Source organism: Protopterus annectens, chromosome 5.part0, assembly GCF_019279795.1.
Source record: "Protopterus annectens isolate FY-2018-M chromosome 5.part0, PAN1.0, whole genome shotgun sequence".
In the NCBI taxonomy this organism is placed as follows: Eukaryota; Metazoa; Chordata; order Ceratodontiformes; family Protopteridae; genus Protopterus; species Protopterus annectens.
Window position 1 is genome coordinate 1168020023 of NC_056735.1, and position 14926 is coordinate 1168034948.

Below are 14926 nucleotides of genomic sequence, written 5' to 3' on the forward strand. Positions count from 1 at the left end.
TTCCTTAAAGTCATCTATTTTGGTGTCCAATCTATCTACATTAGTCAGTAAAGACAAACTCTTTTTTGAACACAGAGTCTGTCAGAAATATATTTAGCAGCAGAGCAGGAAAAAAGTGCTGCTATCCTAGTCTCATCCTGGCCACACACACCCATTATTTAGAATTTTTGATGACCTCTCTGAGAAAGACGGCAGCGCTTTACTTTTAATTCTGTCAGCATTACTGATATTTATTACTACAAACTGGTTGGACCTAAAATCTTTTGGTCTCATGTTAAGTGTTCACAGAAATTAAGTAACTGCTTCAGCCTTTTTTGACTGGGGAACAGTACCAAAAAAAAATCTGCACATTGTTCTAAGAAAATATCTAAGTTTACAGGCTTTTTGTCATTATTATCAGAGTTATTTGATATTCAGTAAAAAGTGTTTTCAGTACATATATATTTCCTATGTAGCTCAACAGCATGCCACCAAAATGTGTTGAAGTTAATAAATTAGATTTAGCCATTGTACAGGAAGCTGAAATGAGACAAGTTAATTTCGGACAAACATGATACCAGTAGGCAAACAACACAACATTTGCTACAAAAGCTGAAAGAGTTTGCTAAAAGAAAACAAATGAATTAACCTAGAGATCAGCCCCCAGAAGCCAATGTGGTTCTAGATGCATAGTAGTGCATCTTAAAGTTTTTCAAAACCTTTTGATCTATGTATGTGATGCATTTTTTGCCAGTGGACTTCTGATGTATATTTCAGATTTATGGTCAGATTTTGGATTAATATGCTTTTATTTTTCTTTTGTAATATGAAACAGAACATACAAAATATACAACAAAGCAAACAGGGTTGCCCCACATGCAAAAACATCTTGCTACAGAAGCAACACCAATTGATGCACAGCAATTCACTGGAACTTAAATTTTTATTCATTTGTTGGCTGAACCAAGGACCTTTTTTTCAACCTGGCTAGACATATCTAAAAAAAAGTATTTTTAGTATAATCTAACTAAAGACCCATTAAGTTGTTTTATCTCACAAAGTTGCCCACAGTATGCAAGGAATCACTCAGAATCCATAAATGTTACAAAGTTACCCACAGTAAGTAAGAGATCACTTAGAACCCATAATCAACAGTACTGCTAGGTATCAGAAGCTAAACACAGCATAACAGGCCCAGTTAAACTACTACTTATTGATGACACACATGGACTGTTCTGAGGCAATACAAATCCTCTGAACCAACAGCAGCATTTCATAGGTTCACAGGTGTATACTAGGCTAACAACCAGTCAAACTACTACTGGATTTATACGGGGTGATTTACTGACGACTACTGTTCATCAGAGACACAGGAGCAAGACCTATATCTGATAAACTCTGTGTCTAACTTTTCTTTACTGGCTGCTGAGAAAATGTTCAGGATCTCTGACTTAGATGCTTGGATATACCAAATGCCTTACAATTCCAAGTCCAACTATACAGAAATACTGAAACAAAAATGAATAATCCAATACACCACATCACAGATACATATACTACCTCAGTGAATCTCTAGTTTAAAGAAGTATACTTACATTTAGTACATATCTGACTTACTAAGAGGCCATGACACCTTACCTCTTAATATCTGCTTCCATCATGGATGTACTAAGGATAGCAAAAGGTTTCAGGGATAAAGAACAAATGTTCACAATTTCAATGAAGATGGCTACCGTAGCTCTCAGCTGTTGCTAGTTTTCAGGAACAACTCCAGAATTTGTCTCAAAAATGTATGTGTACTGTTTCATGTAAAATGTGTGATTTTTGAAGGAAAGCAGTGAAGAGGTCAGCAAAATCCACAAATAATTACACTTAAGACATATATTGTTTTTCAGAAAACGTACATTACAAATATCCACTTAGTCTAACAATTTTCCAAACAGTAAACCTATAAATAAAAATTGGCCTTGCCCAAGGCTTTAGTCCCTCATTATTATTGGGTTTGCCCTTATTCTCAAGTGAACAGACTGAAAGCTATTACTACCATGACTACTTGAACAAAGACAAATCTGCATTTCTTAATATGTAATACAATAAATACAATACAATAATAAAATACTATGTAAAAGTACAGTATATTACACAATTACTTGTCTTCAAGGACAAATGCCTTCATCAGCCATGGAATTAATAGGCGCAAGATGTTGTGAACACTTGAACAGATGCATACACACACACACACATATATATATATATATATATATATATATATATATATATATATATATATATATATATAAAATACATGTATACACAGGTTAACCATCATTTGATTGAACAGTACTTGACTGAAAACCAAATGTTTGAAAGAATTTGACTGAAAACATACTTGAATGAAAAGCAACTGACTGAAAACCCAGTTCACTGAAACCAATTTCACTGAATCACAAATCACTGAAAATATTCGACATAAGAAAATACAACGTATGATACTGTTATTTGCAAGGGAGCCTCACCCTTGCACACCCTTAATTATATATACTTACTCTACAGTTGCACAACCATTTGAGAAAAAAAAAACACCAGCTCGTGTTGGTGCGCAAGCACCAATTCACTGTGTATGGTGTTTTTTTCTTTTCTCTAATGGTTGTGTGGCCATGGAGTTAGTATATACAATTAAGGGGTGTGGGGGGGGAGGCAAAGCTATACTCACACTGGGGGGGTTGTATTTTTTATGCTGAATATTTTCAATGATTTGTGATTCAGTGAAATGGGTTTCAATTGTCTGGGTTTTCAATCAAATGGGTTTCAGTCAAGTGGGTTTTCAGTCAAATTCTTTCACACATTTGATTTTCAGTCAAGTACTGTTCAATCAAATGATAGCAAACCATACACAAAAATGTTTGACTACAAATGCCAGATAGATTTATTTTATCAAATGATTCACATAAGCAAAGCTTTTGGGATAACTCCCCTCATCAATGCATAGATGCTTATGCGAATCATCTATCTGTCATTTTTTTATTTCTTTTATTAGATCGTTATTGCCACTAACTTCATTTACAGCGTTTTCTTGATCCTTTTGAAAAATAAACTATACACACACACACACTTATAATATATATATATATATATATATATATATATATATATATATATATATATATATATATATACGAATTGAAGAAAGTGACAGAAAAATAACACGAATTTCATCTCCGAAATCATACTTGTCGCTCGTTCCTATCTAAAATAGATGACAAGCAGGCGGGGTATTTCATTTAGATGCTTTAATACATAGAAACACATCAGGATGGATAGCAGCATCATAAAATATGAATGAACTAGTTAGCAGACAGACCTTACATACATACATGTTTACATCACAACAGCTTACTACAAAATGGCAGTCAGGCTTGCACATGCTCAGTATTTGTGCACTTGTGCAGCCCTTGGATAGCTTCTTAATGGTACATAGATACACACTGATCTACATCCTCCCTTTTAAAAAGATTGCCCTTTGTAAAAAACATTATTAGAGTCAAACATGCATTATTATAGACATTAGAAACAAAACACAATGTTCATGTCCAAGTTGCTTCACATCTGTTACAGGGTTTAGAGATGCAGCCATATCTTGTAACATAACAGTCTGGACTAGTTTTAGCAACAGGGACAGTCTTTGGTGAACAACTCGTATCAGGAACTTCTGGATGTGTCACAGGAACAGGAATGTCCTCTGGAAGTAGAACACAGAACAACTCACTCTGAGATAGAGTCCTTCTCACAGGCTATGTGCTGTGGTATATGCTCGGACACTGGTCTCAAATGTTTCCAATTTCACCTAAAGACTGCTCTTTGTGATTCCATAGTGTACAATCTTGGCTCAGGATCAATATTCTTCAGGACAGCAATCCGATCATAACCTTTGGATGTTTACATCCTTACCAAGTCTCCTACTTTTAATGGATTGAGCAGTTTGCTGGTCTTATCATAGTTGGATATCTGGATTTAGTGCTTCTTCAACAGATTGGTTTTCACTGATCTGTTATTCTTGACAAATGGAACCAAGAACTGACTACTGATTGGTAATGTGGTTCTAGTTTGTCTCGACAGAAGTCTCTTAGCAGGTGAACCAAGATGTTTAGCATGAGCAATATTTCTGAGATTCAAGAGATTCAGGAAAACATCACTATCATCTCATTTTGAATTCTCTAGTAACTGTTTTGCACTTTGAACTGCACGCTCTGCCTAACCATTTGACTGTGGGTACTCAGGACTACTTGTGACATGAGTAGAGTCCCATTCTTCAGCAAATCTTTTAAACTGTTGGCTTGTAAACTGCATGTCATTGTCAAAAATAACTGTGTGGACTACCATGTATTGCAAAATGGCGCTTCATCTAGTAATGACTGTACTGGATGCTAGGTTAGGAAGTAGGTCAATCTCTAATTGGAAGAAGAGTCTACTAACACCAAATAATGTTGACCATTCTACTCAAAAATGGTGGCAACTGTCGACCAAGGTAGTTCCGGAATCTGGTTTAGATGAAGTGGTTCCTTCTGTTGATGAGGCTTAGTACTATTACATTGAACAAAATGAAACACTCTCTCAATATCTAGTGACACAGAAGGCCAAAATATTAGCCCTCTTACCCTTCTTTTGGTAGAATTGACTCCTGGGTGATCACGATGCAAGACAGTAATGTACTCTGGTTGCAAGGACTTTGAAACAATCACTTTCGGACCTTTCATTATGATACCTTACTCAAACAAAATCTCATCTCTGTATGAAAAATAAGGTTGCACTTCTTGAGGTAAACTAGATTTCTTTGATGGCCATCCTTGATTGATAATATGGTTAAGCCTCTGTAAAACTGGATCCATGGCTGTGTGATCTCTCAATTCACTGTGACGTATGGAAGAAAAATTTCTCACTTCCACGACTTCAAAATCAAGGTTCTCATTCTCGTGCTGTTCTGTGGTGTTTCTAGGTGATCTAGACAATGTATCAGCAAGACAAAAAAGTTTGCCTTTCTTGTAGACTGTACTTTTGCAATCTCAGCATCATACATTGCAGTTTGACTGGAGCTGAATGCATTGGCTTTCTCAGAACAGCGACTAATGGTTGGTGGTCTGTTTTGATCTGGATAGGTCTACCATAAAAATAATCATGGAACTTTGAACATGCAAGCACAGTTTGCCAAAAGCTCTCGCAATCTGGGCATACTGCATCTCAGTTTGGGTAAAAGTTCTCGATGCATAGCCAACAGGTTGATCCTTTTGTAGAATGACTGCACCAAGACCAAGTTTCGAAGCATCACAGGAAAATGCAACTGGTTTGTGAACATAATATCTGAGAGTTGGTGGACTTGCAATTCTCTGTTTCAGGACATCAAATGCTCTCTGGTGCTGCTCTAACCAAGACCAGGACACATCTTTACGTGTCAGTTTTCTGAGCAGTACTGATAGTAGGCTGAAGTCTGGAATGAACTTGCCTAGATAGTTGACCAGGCCAAGAAAACTTGCAGGGCTCTAACATTGTCTGGAACTGGCATCTCGATAATGGCTGTTTGCTTTGAAGGGTATGGTTGTAGGCCTGTACTGGTAAATAATTGACCAACATAAGTAACCTCTTGTAGCCTGAATTTGCATTTCTCTGGACTGAGCTTCAGGTGCACTTGATATGCCCTTTTGAGAACTTTTCTGAGGTTTCTGTCATGCTCAGCTTCACCATTACCTCCAATTAGTATGCCGTGTACTATAATAGCACAAGGATACCCAGAAAAAAGTTGTCCATTGCATGCTGAAAGACTTACTTGCAGAATTAATCCCAAATGGCATTCTCAAAAATCTGTACCTGTCAGAGTACGGAAAGTAGTTGCAATGAGGATTTCTTATCAAGCTGTATTTGCCAAAATTAACTCTTTGCATCTAAGACAGAAAAAACAGTGGCATTTGGCATAAAGGTTGTGACTTCTTTGACTGTGCGCATTGGGTGATGAGATCTTTTTATGAGTTACCACCATGGAAGATACCCATTCAGTTGGTGTTGCAACTGGACAAATCACACCCTGTTGCACCATTTTATCTAGCTTGGCCTTGACTCTGTCCTGCATGGCTATTGGAACTTTTCATGCTGGCCTGATAACTGGACTGACCTCTGGGTCTAACTTCATGGAATACACATCTGGAAGTTTGCCTAGTTTGTCTTTGAAAAGATTAGCATAGGTAGAAAAAATGCGCTGGGCAAAATTATAGTAGTAGTCTTTTAAGCTAACTTGGTGGACTTCCTTATTAAATGAAAACAGTCCCATTTTCAAACTGTCTCTGAGCCCTAACAATGACTGCACGTGTCTCTTGACTATATAAAATAATAAGTAGTAGCTTCTTCCAGCAAAGTAACATGAAAGCACTACTGAGCCTTCGGTCTGAATTTCTTCACCTCCATAAGCAACAAGGTTTGCACACCTTGCCAAATCAAACCTTTCACCATTACATACTCTAGCAAACGTTTTTGCTGACAATGTTGAACTTGGAACCTGTATCAACTTTCAGCTGTGTGAGTTTGCCATTTATCCAAACAGTGCAGAATACTTCACTCTTTGCCCTTAAAACTACTGCATTAACTGTTTCATGCAGCAATGACACATCAACATAAAGAGTAGGGCTGCAGTTCTCTATTTGATCAACTTGTTTCTTAAAATGTTTCCTTTTAATAAAAGAATGTGGGCCTTTTGATTTACAAAACCTTTTGAAATGATTCCATTTATTGCATTTGTGGCATTGCTGACCAAAAGCTAAACATTTCTCCCTTTTAGAATCATGACTTCCACCACAATTATGACAGCTGGCAACAAAACTGTGTTGGAACCCATGCTTTGAGTTTGCTGATTCACTCTTATGCTTCACTGACACTGTACGAAGTCTGGAATTTGCTGGAAAGTTCTGGAGTTTACCAGTGAGTGCTGCAGGAGGTACAGTTGCTGTCATGTGCTTGGGCCGGTTTCTTTTAACCATGTGCTGCATACTATCAAGATCAGCTTTATCACTGTGCCTTCTAGAGCTATTCTCACTTGTAAGCATATTTGAGCACCTTTCTCTAAGCTCATGTATATGACAAATCTCAATGGCCTAATTCAAAGTTAAATCACTGTCACAAAGCATCTTTTTTTATACCACACACAAGTCTGCCTTTTATCAACTCATCCCTTAAATCACCAAATATGCACATTTTAGCCTTACTTCTCAAGTCAGTTATATATGCTGCAAAAGTTTCACCAGGCTTTTGACCCCTTGTGTAAAATAAGTGCCTTTCCATAGTAACATTTGTCTGGGGGTTACACATTTCTCTACATTTATGTTTTAAGCACTCAGGGTCCTCCCTTGACCAAGCTGGTACAACAATATGATGGTTTTCCCCCTCTCCTGTATAGACAGGCAGGTGCATACACAAATGAATGTTCCCTTTCTATAGCTTCTGACTCAGCTAAATTAAGCAGAATGAATGCCTTTGTACAATCTTTATCACAACATGCAGCCTATATGACAATGGTGTATTCTTGCTCAAACACTTTCCAGTTCTCAGCAATATTACTGTCAAACACAAATGCACTGGGTTTTCAAAATCCATCTGCCATGCCCACAAAGTATGTACAAACACAGTGGCCCTTGTAACTATGTATGAACAAACTGTTCTGTGAGCTTGTAATAACATTCAAATGCACAATAAACTCTTCAAAATACTGTACTTTGCGAAATATGCTTTGTAATAGCTGTATTTATTGATTTTATTTTATTTTAGTTTACATTTATTGACCGGGAGAGTCCAACTGGATTACAAGTCCATTTTCAGTGGAGGCCCGGGAAGAAAAGCTCCAAGAGAACAATTTTTTACAAAACATAGTTTTAAGGTCAGACCAATTTCCATAGAAGAGACTTTGACATGCATATTAACTAACAGATAGGATACATTTGTTCTCTACAATATAATATTAAATTTTAGAAGATATTCCTAAGTTTAGGATTCCTGTGATTTACTATCAGAGTAAAGCAGAGAGACGTAGAATAATGCTGAGAGAGAGCAGATGATGCTCGCTATAGTTGAAAAAGATAAATTGATTTACTAAACGTCTTCACCTGGTTTTAGTTGCTTATGGAAAGCACAACCATTGTTGCAGTAGTTTTCCCTAACTTCTGCAGAGATGGAAAGAGCAGTAGATTAACAGTCCTAAGTGGGTACAGTACTATGATTGGCTGGCTTAGCAGAGTTACTTAAGTTAGGTTAAGTGTTCTAATGAGACATTAGGCAGGGGGGATACAGGAGCACTGTCGATTATTCAGAAAGTGAGTTTTAACAAGTTTCTTGAACTGTGATGGGGAGTTATTGTCTGTTATGTGGACAGGAAGGGAGTTCCAGGTTTTTGCTTATACAGTGGCTGTAGACAGACTTACCAGCTTCATTACTATATTTGGTTACTTTGAGGAGGTTTTGTGTACTAGACCTCAAGGGCCTGGTGGTTGTATAGGGTTGCAAAAGATTTTGTAGGGCTGGGGTGTTATCAGAGTTATGTATTATTTTGTGGACTAGTGATAGTTGATTGAGTTGAAGTAGCAGTGGTAGTTCTAGCCAATTGAGTTTTTTTAGGCATTCACAGTGATGTGCTCAGATAGGAGAGGTTGTAGCGAATTTTATTATAACAACTATCAAGTTTGTTTAGGTCGGATTTGCGAAGATTTGTAAGCATGGGGGAGGCATAAAGTAGGGTGGATATTAGGGGAGTCCTTGCTATTGTACTTTTGGAGTGGTCAGTGAGGAATTTTTTATTGCGATAACAATAGGCTAAGTTTTTTATGTACTTTTTTATGGTTCTAGAAATATGTAGGTCAAATCTAAAGTGATTATCTATTTCAACCCCAAAGAGTTTGGTATGATTTGTGGGGGTGATTGTGGTCTTGTTAAAGGAGGAGATGAAGAAAGAATCAGTGAGAGGTGTGGCTCTGTGGGAGCTAAAGAGTACTAGCTTTGTTTTACTTGGGTTCAGAATGAGCCTTTGGTTTTTAATCCAAGTTTCTGCTAGGGAAAAGCATTCTTATGTTAGGGAGTGAAGGATGTCAGTTGATTTGGCTGCGCATATTATGGTGGTATCATCTGCATATTGCACTATTGAGGCTTTAGGAATACTATTTGGGAGCTGATTGGTGAAGAGGGTAAAAAGAAGTGGCCCCAGGATGGAGCCTTGGGGTACTCCTAGAGAGACTGGTAGGGAGGGGGAGAGTTGGTTTTGCCACATAACAGCTTGTTTCCTTCCCTGTAGGGAGTTTTTGAACCAGGAGATGGCAGGGGTGGTAAGGTTTAGAGATGCTAGTGAAAGAAGGAGTTTATTGTGGTTAACCATATCGAATGCTTTGGACAAGTCAAGGAAGGTGGCAGATACAAGGAGTACATTCTTTCTGTGAGTATTGACAACATTGGTGACTTCTGTTAGTGCGGTGGTGGTGCTATGGAAGGGTCTAAAGCCATGTTGTTGTGTTGCTATTAGATTATTTTCTAGGAGATATTTCATTAGTTGCTTGTGTATTACCCTCTCTAAAATTTAGATAAGGGGGGTAGTATGGCTATAGGCTGGTAGTTACTGAGTTCCAGGGAGGTTCCCCCTTTATGTAGACGGATGATATGCGATATTTTCCATAGCTTGGTTGCTATACACTCGGAGATGGTTCTGTTGATTAGGATGGAGACAGGATATGATATGGCTTCTGCAGCCAGGTGGAGGTATTCAGCGAGTAATTTATCTGTGGCCAGAGACGTTAGTTTGAGCTTGCATAGTAGTTTTCAATGGACTTGGTTGGTTCTGGGTGGAAGCTGAACTTGGGGCAATTGTTAGTTGGGGGTGGGTTTGCAGGGGTGGGGATTTTGTATTCTGTGAAATATGCCTTGTAATGATTGTACTTTTGCAAAATAGATTTACTGTAACACTGCACAAACATGCAAACATTTTATACACTTCTGATAACTCGGATATCTTTCTTTAATATGAAAAATACATGCTTTGCGAAAATGTGGTAGTTTCCCTTTATTTTATTCATTTTATGCAATTCAGACTATTTCAAACATTTTCCATAGTAATTCAAATATTTTTAACAATATTGTACATACTGGTTTATGCGAATATCATTTAGAACGTTCTGTATGCCTCGTTTTATATTTTGCAAAAAAGAAATATAAGTGAGCAAATTTTAATATCTGAAATTCATTTCTGACCTATTTTGCGAAGTATGCACATTTTCGGGATGATTCACTGCTCTATATTCCTCCAGTTCCAAGCAAGCATCTTAAGTCTCTCTAGCCATGCCGCCTCTAACTTCATGCCCTTTAGACATGCCGTTTCTGACACCATGTCGCTCGTCCCTCTCTAACATAGATAACAAGCAGTTGGGGTATTTTGTTTAGATGCTTTAATACACAGAAACACATCAGGATGGATAGCAGCGTCATAAAATACAAACAAACTAGTGAACAGACAAAGCTTACATACATATATGCTTACATCTCAACAGCTTACTACAAAATAGCAGTCAAGCTCGCACATGCTCAGTATTTACACACTTGTGCAAGCCTGTGGATAGCTTCTTAAAGGTACATATACACACACACACACATATTGATCTACAGTACTTAAAAACTTCTTTGGCTGAACGTTCATTGGAACTGGTAGTACTCTTTTCTGAACAATGAATAATGCACTGACCTTAGACTTGAGTTTAAAGCTGGTTCTCAGTTTAAAAAAACACATTAAGGATGCACACATGTGTAACTGAAATCCCAGCTGCTATGGAGGCATTTCCACATGGTCCTCCTTACGGTGCAGGAAACTGATCACTGTAGGATTAGGGCTACAGCAGGATGTAAAGATTGCTTTCCACCCTCTTTGAAGTGATGCAGTCATTAGAATGAAGGTTGCACAATTTTGCAATGTAATCTAGTAAATGAGTACACATCCACAACCCCTTCCAAATCATAACACTCTTCTACTAAAATATAGAGGCACGTGCACTTCTGCCTCCTAAACACAAACACATATGTTCGCACACACACACGCCCACACACACATGCCCACACACACACACGCACACACACACACGCACACACACACACACACACACACACACACACACACACACACACACACACACACACACACCCTCCCTCTTTCTCTCCTGTGACCAAATCAGTATTTGTACTTTCAAACAGTAACAGTTGGCAAATCTGGGCACAAGACAAAAGGGTGAAAACCCTATGTGACTAAACAACTAATGATATATTGACAAGCTATAGCACATAATACTTTTTTCATGTTTGATTTTCATTTTTTTTCCATTTTGTAACATGGGATGCAAGGCCATATCAAAAGAAACTCTTTTATTGCCACTCTGACAAAGGTCTACATAAGTATCCCCTATTCACCTGTAAGAAATAGAGTGACATTGTCACTCCAGGATGGGATTAAGGAACAAGCTATCTGACAGAGCCAAATTAATTCCAAGAAACACAGACACAATCATCTTTGTGCAATAATTCACATCTCAGTACCTTTCTAGACAAATGTTTCTTAATCAATTTTAGTAATTCAGTAGGCAGCACTAATTCTAGGGAGAGTGTTTTGTTGTTAGTTCTATCCCCATACCAGTTATTTTGATTTATGTCTGGCAGTTAGAACAGAGGAATAAAGCTTTGACTTATTAATATGCTACTTCCTGTGCTAAGTTACAGGGTTTGAATCTTTCCACATTCATTTGCCTACCATGTGACCTTCAGCAAGTCACTTAAGCAGACTGTGCTTTCAGAAAATTGAGCTAGTGTCCTTAATGGTCTCTTAGACTGTATGCCTAGTAACTACCTACAGTATGAATACACTTGAGACTCTGCACCTCCAGTGTACTGTCAAAATCTATCAAATTGAAAAGCCAAAGCTGAACCAAAACTCTCCACTTGCTACTATTAGCATAACAGTACCAAATTCACATGAGGAAAGATCTATGCATCTTGTGATTTTTTTTTCAGATTCACTCTGTGCCAAGATTCTATTTGTTGCTTTTGTGAGAATGTGTATTTTAACTTTAAACCACAAACACTTCACACTGCTCATTACTAGTGGAAATGAATGTGTTCATGTTATATGTATACTTGATTTGTTTTGCAGTTATGGTAGTAAGGTTATCTGCATGTTGCTGCATCTTGTTTCTCTAGGCACATAATCTGTACTGCTGCCACCTCGTGCTTCGTTCTACACTTCATTTCTTGCCTTCTACTTGAAATCTGATCAGAAATGTCAAACTGTTACTGCTACCCTTCTATACTGATACTGCTGTTTGGGCAAAACTATCACACTTACCCTCTGACTATGAACAAACCTTGGAAGAGCCATAAGCTCATAAATAGGTACATTTTAATATAGCTGTGGAAAAATAAGGCACTTCCTTTACAGAGGAGAGAGCTCCAGGCATGGTGGGACAGCTGCATCCCTAATAAACAAATAATGTGGTTGAGATTCCTTCAGTCTAATTGATTAGCTGAAAGTCTACGGGTGTCTTATGCTGTCTGCTTTTATAATAAGTTAGCCACAAGGTACAAAAGAAAACGGCATAACACACAGTCACTAGTTAGGATGTCTGAGACAAGGACATAATCAGGATCACTCTGTATATGCTAGTTACACTTCCTGTGCTTTATTTTATGGGTTGTGACTACGTGATTCAGTGTACTCTCGTTCTGCTCTGTAATTTGATTCTTGTAATTGTAGGATGAAGCAGTTAGTACAATTAGCTGTAATGACAAGGTGTGCTGTCCAGAAACATGCAAAGTCTGGGGCAGGGGAGGGATGCTGCTCTATCAGAAGTGTAAGATGCAACTTGGAAAGTGGTGTACAGTTTCAAACAATATGGATGCACCCAGTTTTATTTCATACTTATTTTATGGGCAAACCCCATGGAGATAAAGGCCCTCTTAAAGGATGGAGTTTGGAGTTGTACTGCACGAATTACAGATTTAAAACAAAAGAATGAAATTAGTGATGCACACAAGAAAATATCGTACCTAGAATCAAAGCTGGTAATTAAAATGACATAGACAATAAGGACACAAATACATCCAAAGAGGTATAATAATTTGAATTTTAGGCATAAAAGGTACACCAGATCATTATGGCTTCAGAATTTCTGCACAAGAATGTTATGACGTATACGATTACTTTCTAAATATTATGCACACTTAGGTTCATTCTGATTCAGTAAGCATTCTCTTACAAATAAAATCATAGATTGGACTGTTCATTGCAGGTTGGACATTTCAGGTACTGCCACATAACACATTCCTCCAAAGCTCATTGCAGAGGAACCACATGCAAAAATTCACATAAAAATTATCAATGCTATGAATGTCTTTATGACATTAAGGAAAACACAAAAATATAATAACAATAAGAGTAGAAATAGCAGCGACAATAATAATAATAATCAAGCAGGCACATAAAATGGAAACAATCCATATAAACCTTCAATTAAAACACTTGTGTGGTGTAAAACAACTGTTAAAGAGAATTCCATAGAACAAATGTACCGTTTAAAAGATAAAAAAAAAACATGTGAAATTTAAATAAAATATGATAAACCAAATATAAAATATGACTCATGTTAAGTACTCACAATGCTGTTTGTTTCATAACAAATGCACTTTGTTGCTACCTACTGGTCAAAAAAGGAAGATTTACATATGATGGACAAATAAAATCTTCAACTGCAGAAGTGAAAGATTATTATGAAAATGCCTTTGAACAGGAAAGTAAAACCTTTAAAAATAAATAAGTAAATGAACTAATTCAACCTTATAAAAAAACACATTAAAAGGTACTCATTCAAAAGTAGGGGTACAGGCACCTGTAATGATAATCCACATTTTATTTAGTGAGCAAACACTCTGAGACTTATAGCACTTGTACAACACTTCAATACCAAGAAAAGTAAAGGTAGCAGTGTTTTTAGCTTAGTTTCAATGCACACATGACAAACTGTAGTATTTCTTATACCAAATTACTGGAGGGTAGAAACAGACTGAGCAAGACAGGTAGCAGGAGGAGGAGCACTAATACAAAAGTACAGAAATGGCACACAAACGTTATTTCTTGATGTCTGTATGTATGTAGGCATGCCAGACTGGTGACCCCCCCAAAAAAAACATTGGACTGGTGCCTCCCCTGAAACCTAAGTTGAAGGGCATAAAAGAGCCATGACTGTTTAAATGAAGATCAATGCTTATTGAATGCTGGTAATACACTGCAAGTAATGTACTTATTGCCAGTCCCCCTTAACAGTTTGCACCCAAGGCAGCCACTCCCTTCGCTCTGTCCTAGCTATAGCCCTGTATGTATGTATGTATTTATTTAATTTAACTGGTAAGAGTGAGCTTGGTTCATGGACCTTTTTCAGTCATGACCTGGACCACAAGTCAGTGTGCAATTATACCAAAAATATTGAATTATATATAATACAACTGAGTAGAATTAGAATATATGAAAAATAACGAAAAAAGAAGAAAAATGATTAATGCAATACATTAAGATACAAATTATACAAAAATTGAATCAAAATGATATAGTAAAATGTAAGCATCTATAGTGAGTAGATGCAAAAAAGAAGTTTTGTAAAATGTATAATGGCTTTGCAAGCAGCAGTGGTTAGAAGAAGAAAGAAAATATAGTAGGTATAAATATGTGCGTGGTGTAAGACTAACAGGTTAATAAGAGAAATTTCAGAGACATGCTAAGAAAGCTTGAAGAAGGCCAGTCAGAGCTTCTCTGGTGTCCCAAAAAATTTAAAGTAGCAGCAGCAGTACTTGTCTGGGTATTCTTCTAACAAATTAGGAAAGTCCGAATCACTTTTAATGTCCTCAG

At 37.2% G+C, this 14926-nt stretch overlaps 1 protein-coding gene across 1 annotated transcript in view; it reads right to left on the reverse strand.

The window, feature by feature from the left end:
* GK5 (glycerol kinase 5) overlaps positions 1-14926 on the reverse strand; it is a 478960-nt gene that overhangs the window by 63014 nt on the left and 401020 nt on the right. The window lies entirely within an intron of this gene.